Genomic DNA, 7,506 nt, shown 5'->3' with positions numbered 1-7,506 from the left:
ACAGGTTGGCTTATAAGGGAGTACAATTCCCACCGGAAATTCCTACCTTAAGACCTGGTCTCCAAAGACTACATAGATGTTGTCAATGAGAAACTCCAGCATCCTTTTGATATCAACTTCCGAGTACCGGTACTTGTGTAGAATTAGTGTGATTTTTAAAAAAGTAATTTTGTTCACGACCAATCACAAGATATGAAAATTTCCGAGTTCCATTTACATGATACTGTATGGTTTTCTCAGGAAAGGGACGGGGTTTAATTTAAGGTGCGATGTATCCCGAGGCAGGGACAGTCGTGCAGATCGCTAATCCTTTTGCTTTTCTAAGAAGATAAGATACCCATGTCCTCACAGTCGAAAATTCCATATGTCACAAATAATCAATGTCAAAGTTTTGGCGAAAAAGGATCAGTGAGTATCTGTTTGCTTTAACCATGTTAAAGGCGTGTAGTTTTGTACACTAATTCCCAGCTTTGACATCGGTTAAACAACCTGTGGACAGGACTATCACAATTACAACGCGACCTTCACCTTATAAACACAGATACATGAATAGAGAAATACTCAACACATGTGTTGTGTTCGTTTTGAACATACTATATGCTACTATGGAATTGAACGCAACTTCCAAAACTAATGCAGTTCTTCGCAAAAAATGCGTTTTACTTTCACTTCAGAACGCGTGTATCTAAAACAAGAAATACTTGAGAAACAAATTTTTGTATGAGAACGTCAGTAGTAGTATTTGCTAACAAGGTACTTGTATCGACTAAAGAATTTGCGAAATATTGACTTTAAATGAGATTGTTGATATTCTTGTTTCAGCAACTTATTTGTCAATAGCTTGCCTCGTTTTAAAAATTGTTCGTAGATAGAGTATCGAATCAACTGGGAGACAAAGTCTCCATATGCAGGTGATAATTGTATATTGGTACATAAATAAGGAAAGCTGACAGAAAAGTTGAAGTCATTACGTTTATCATAAAGTTTTGTTGTAAGGTTACCATTAACGTCTTTTAAAGTTAAATATCCAAATATGAAACAAATGTGTTAGACTCTGTGATCTTTTATTTCGAGTGCAGGAATAAAAATGAATATTGTTAATTGAGAAAACGTCATCGATATATCTAAATATTGAATTGAAGGTGACAGCAAGAGACTTCTTCTTTTCATGTAGAAGTTTTTTTAAAAATAAATTCTGCGATATTTGAATACAAAAATAGGTCTGCTAATAACGGGGCGCAATTAGAAGCCATGGGAATTCCGACAGGTTGTTGGAAGACTTGATCTCCAAAAACTACATACACTGTAGATATTGTCAATCAGAATCTTAAGCATCGTTTTAATATCAATTTCGAGGTACTTGTACAGAATGTTTTTAACAAAATGATTTTGCAAATGACCAATGACAAGGTAAGTAAATATACTTTTTCCATTTTAATTGAAAAAGCAGCTGTCTGTGGTGTCAAAAAAAGCCTAGCCTGGACTTAATTTATCGTAGGGAATGGTTGTATCTAGTGTTGAAAAGTCGTACGTTTTGATATTATTGATTTTGGTAAAATTTTGTGATTTCAAATTTTCTCTCAGTTCCTAGGAGTTTTTTAAGTAGATCAATAACTAGATAACTTACTTGAAAAAAAAATTGTCGTGAAAATTGTATACTTTTGAAGATGCAATGAGGAAAGGACTGTGAATACAGATTAAAGACATTGTTGTGGTCTCATGAAAAAGCGCAATAATGTATTTTAAAGAAACTTTCAATAAATTGCTAACATCGTTATTGAAAAATGCAGTAGACATTATGTATCTTCAGAATACTAGCATTCTAGTGATTGGTAAATAATAATTCGAAAATATGGTACCTCACTGGATCAATTCCTAGTAAGTGTATTGCGTACCTGTTGCTTGACAAAAGATTGGGTATCTTTAACTTGATGAAGACTGATGTTGAAGTTTTACTTGTCAGAAAACCTAAGAAATTTGAAACTTTTGGCAAACTTTTTTCAAGAGCAATGTATTTACGCCCCATTAATCGAAGTAAATTACCTGCTGTTTCAAATATATTTTGAATTTCTTTCGTATGAAACAACCTTTTCGATTTCCTATCGTTTCTCCCAAGAATACCTGAGACCTCTTGTTTTGTCTCCTGTTATTTCGGTCGAGTTCTCTTTGTCATAAATAAGGAACATTTGGCACGATGAGAAATTTTCCGATGTACTTTTCGGCAAAATCTACAATGTACAACACATTCCTTCATCAGTAGACCTGTAAAGTTTATAACCTTCTTGACAGATATATTAATGCCTTTTTTTTCTATAGATTGATGAGCGTGTTGGCATGACATTTTGTACAGCGTTTGAATACCATTGAATTTTGATAAAATGTTCCAAAATATTTATAGGACCCAACCAATTTCTGTAAAATGAAACAATGCAGATGTATCTTTCTGTCAATAAGTTAACATTGTTATAAAATCATATGAATTGCATTTTTTTTTTACAGAAAAGAAAAAATATAGATGAAATATTTCGGCTAAGGCTCAAAATTGAAGTAAAATATGTAATTCATTTGCTAAATTGAACAAGACGTATTCATTTAACGTGAGAGCAGATACACCCTTTCCCCCACCTCTTCTTCTTATATAATCTCTATTGGAAAATTTGACTTAATTCAAGATTTGCTAGGCCAGCCAATTTCTGAAACGAATGACCGAGATACCCCCTCGCAGTGTGAACATATATCAAAGAACAAAATTGAGAAGAAGAACCGTCTTCAGCTTAAGATCAAACACGATGGGAAGCAAGGTGTTTCTGATTCTTAGTGAACTGTCTTAACTTTAAGGGTTCAAGTTTAACTTCACTCAGAAAACAACTAAAAGATTGAAAGTTTAGAAGTGTCACAACACGTGGTAATGTCACCTTAACAGTGTCTTTTTTTACTGAAAATCTACGAATTTTTATGTTAAAGATCATTGATCATTCAGAAGGTATTTCATGGAAATGTGGGGAAAATCTGTTTACAATTAGTGGACACAGGGTACTTAAAGTGGCTTTGGAGAAAGCACATGCATAGGTTTAGAAGTCTCTTACTGTGTAAACAGGTAAGGCTCTAATTTAAAAACTTTTAATTTAGACTGAGAATGCATGGATAATGATTTGCAATGAGTATTTTCTTTCATCAGTTGCTGTTCCTATAAGCAAATTATATGTTATATAATTAAGGATGTTATTTTTTTTCACGATGAAAAAATCAAAATAGTACCGATCCGTACTACATATAATTACGACTGCCAAATTTTAATTCTTTTCTCTACAAGACGTATCTACTCTGAATGAAAGACAGTTTTATTAAGAAACCACTTGCTCGATTCATTCATATAATATTATTATATTTATACTAAGAATAATCCTGTTACAGCCTCTGACGGTTTTAGAAAAATAATTACCAAAGAGGGAGTATGGCTGCTGTGGGGCTCTAAACCAGTCATAAACTTGTATTAGACGATATTACATGTATGGGACCTGATAAAGAGTTGAATGACCTTAGGAAAAAAGTAGTCAGGGCAGAAAAGTCAGACATAGACTAGACTATAACATCTTTCCATGATTCATAGTTCCATATTATTACCAATTTGCTAAGAACAAATCATGAAGTAGAATGTGTTAAGGGGAAAAGCTTTTAAAAATAATCAACCTTGCTTCTTTAAATATGTCTCAAAATGTTTACGTATGCAAGTTAAAAGAGATGAGGGCATAGCTCCTGTTAGGAGATCAGATGCATGTGTACAAATGCCTGGATGTCATATTTATCCCCCAACACCAGCTTAAGCAGCATACCTCCGTCAATGTACCTGGAGTTGTATACACTTTAATTATTCAAATAATCCCAGACAGGTGGGGAGGTACCCCCAGTACAACCTTTCAGAGGTCACTTGACATAGGTATTAACACCCCGTTATCTGAATGATGCACTGATCGCAACTCTGAATTCCCCCGGTCAAACATTCGGCATTCCGCAAACACCGGTACCCAGGCCGACAGCTTGGTCTTTTGCTATGTTAATCGGACAGAGACGAGTGAAAAATACGAGTTTCTAGGTATTTGTGTTGTTAGCTAACGTCCCCTGCAAACGAGCAATTAGGCCCGATCCCCGCATGACGATCTTTTTGATGCTAGTCTCTGTTTCTCCAAACAAGAAGATTTGAGGTTAAAACTTGGAAATATTTTGCGAGGATGCAAAGGAGGCTTGTCTATCGCAGAGTCATTTATCAGACCAAGCACTTATGGAAAAGGAAAACATTGCTTTATCGAATCGCCTATTATATTCAATCTGAAAATTTATGAATGGAAAGATATATGTATACGTGTTATTTTACTGTCAATATTATTTGTATTCAGTTAAATTGATATGACATTCAATACACCTTGATATTTTTGTTTCTTATTTTGGTTAACCTGGTTTCTCTTTGCACCGTTATTCAAGTATCATAAAAGCCATATTTTAAATTTTGTAGTAACCGTCATTCACTATTTCAGAAGTTTTAAATATCATGACAAAACTCTGTATTTTCATACCAGTATTTATGAGAAATGAAAATTTCAATTGATCAATATAAATAGTACATATTTACAAACCAATATTGTTTCACTTCAAGCGTTACTTTTGACGCTTTTTGCCTTTAAATACCTACATTGATATAAAGTTGCAGCGAAACTGAATTAATTATTTTTTATATTTGATCATTTTTCAATTTAACCTTTTATCAGTACACGTATGCTATTTCGAAGGGTTTGATAACTCTCCCCAGAAGCAGTTAATTTTAGCGTTCGGGCTAAATATATATGTTTTAAAAATCCGAACAACAAACAAGCAAAATCGAAACCAAAATTAAGAGAGAGAATATACATGAATATACATTCATAAATAGTTTATGAATTTTCAAAAGTTGCATTAAGAATTAAATGCCAATTAACAAAGAAAAATAATTATAAATATTTACTGTTCTTGTTTTCTAACTTTGAGGAGTTGAAAATGAAAACTGGGGAATGAAAGATGGAAACATATTTAGTTTTTTTTATTAGAATATTTAGATTTAAAAATGTCATGGTCATTATTTACCATTTTTATATCCAAAAGAACTATATATGTCATGGTCATTATTTGCAATTTGATATCCCAAAGAACTATATTTATGTCATGGCCATTATTTGCAATTTGATATCCAAAAGAACTATATATTTATGTCATGGACATTATTTGCCATTTTAAAATTAAATATTTATGTCATGGTTGTTATTTACCATTTCTATATGCTTGAGAACTTCTATATATTTACATGAACATGCATGACATGGTCATTTTTACCTTTTTATATCCCAAAGAAATTTATATTCATGTCAAGTTCATTATTTCCCATTTTACTAGTATATCCCAAAGAACTTTGTGTTTATATCTTGGTCATTAATTACCATTTTTTTTTATATCCAAAAGAACTATTTAAACCATGATCATATTTTCCCATTTTTTTTATATTATGAATTTATATCATGGCCATTTATCATTTTATGCCTTTTTAAACAGCAAATATAATTTTTATACAATAAAGATTTTGATTTAAATAGTATTATAAAAAAATCTAACAATTTTGTTGAAAGAACTATATATTTATGTCATGGTCATTACTCATCATTTTTATATACAAAAGAACTGTATATTTATATCATGGTCATTACTTATCATTTTTATATACAAAAGAACTATATATTTATATCATGGTCATTACTTATCATTTATATATACAAAAGAACTATATATTTATGTCATGGTCATTATTTATCATTTTTATATACAAAAGAACTATACATTCAGAATGTATACCAAATGAATGTCATTTTTTACCATTATATATCTAAACGAACTATATATATTTATGTCATGGTTATTATATATTTACCAATATTTATAGAAAAAAGAACTACATTTTAGATATCGCAGATAGATACAGTCAAGTAGTTAAAAAATATAATTCTGTACATGTTTCTTTAATTAAAAATATACAACATATATTTTAAATTATGCTCATGCTTAAAGAATCAATAGCTATTAATACGTCTGAAAAAGAAAATGAAATTGCTGTTCATTTAATGACACTAAAAAGATGTTATTATTTTACTACTACTAAATTCGTTTCTCAAACTTTACAAAATATAGTAAAAGGTCTTCATTAATAGTGAATTAGTTCTAACTTCTTAAAATATTTGTAAATTTTGCAGACTTTTAGTTAATTCTAAAAGATATATACACGTAGATTAAATACAGAAACTTGATGATATCTTTTATTCATTTTAGCTCGTATTCTTTTGCGGTGTTAAATATTTGTAATAAGCAGAGCACATAATATTAGGCTTTCCGATCAATGACTAGAACATGCACATACAGGCTCTCCGATTAATGACCAGGACATGCACAAATAGGCTCTCCGATTAATGACTAGGACATGCACAAACAGGCTCTCCAATTAATGACTAGGACATGCACAAATAGGCTCTCCAATTAATGACCAGGACATGCACAAATAGGCTCTCAGATTAATGACCAGGACATGCACAAAAAGGCTCTTGGATTAATGACAATGACATGCACAAATAGGCGATTGTTGACCAGGACATGGACAAGTAGGCTCTCCGATTAATGACCAAGACAAGCACAAATAGGCTCTCCGGGTAATGACCAGGACATGCACAAATAGGCTTTCCGATTAATGACCATGATATGCACAAATAAACTCTCTGATTAATGATCAGGACAGGTAGAAGTAGTCTCTCTGGTTAATGACCAGGACAGACATGCACAAATTGACCTGTTTAACCCACCCAATCTTATATCTCAGAGAAACACAGTACTACAAATTAACTGATTGAAAGTCAGTGATTAGAGTTGTTGATTTGAAGAGATTGGTGTTTCCTAATCAGACTTGTTTCAGAGTACTTTAATGCATTTAGATTTAAAGTGAGTATTTTAAAGCCAACGACCGTAGGGATTGGAAATATTTTTTAAAACCAAAAATGTCTTTTTCGTGTGAGCTTTCTTGTGTTATGCTGCACAATGACAAATTATGGGGAAAAAGTATCTCAGTATGTTTGAAAAAAGACAATAATTCAAATTATATATATATGTATATATATGTGTCAAATTAAAGTCCAGGGCCTAGTTTTACAAAAGAACTTACGACTAAGACCAAAATGTAATTTTACAAATAACTTTCATTTTTTACATTAATTTGAATATAGTTCAAACCCTTTTAAAAAGAAGCCAGAAAGATATTTCTATGCAAACAATTTTGAACAGAAACATTACTTTTACAAGATTTTGATCTTAGTCGTAAGTTCTTTTGTTAAACGAGACCCAGGCTTTTGACATCATAGACAGCTGCTTTTTCAATAAAAATGGAACTCGTAAATTTACCCATCTTTTCATTTGCAAAATTATTTTGTTAGAAAATTTTTATTT

This window comes from Saccostrea echinata, unplaced genomic scaffold (assembly GCF_033153115.1).
Source record: "Saccostrea echinata isolate AGI-Se365-2 ecotype Australia unplaced genomic scaffold, CSIRO_AGI_Sech_v1 ptg000025l, whole genome shotgun sequence".
NCBI classification, from domain to species: domain Eukaryota; kingdom Metazoa; phylum Mollusca; class Bivalvia; order Ostreida; family Ostreidae; genus Saccostrea; species Saccostrea echinata.
Note: the sequence above shows the minus strand (reverse complement) of the source record.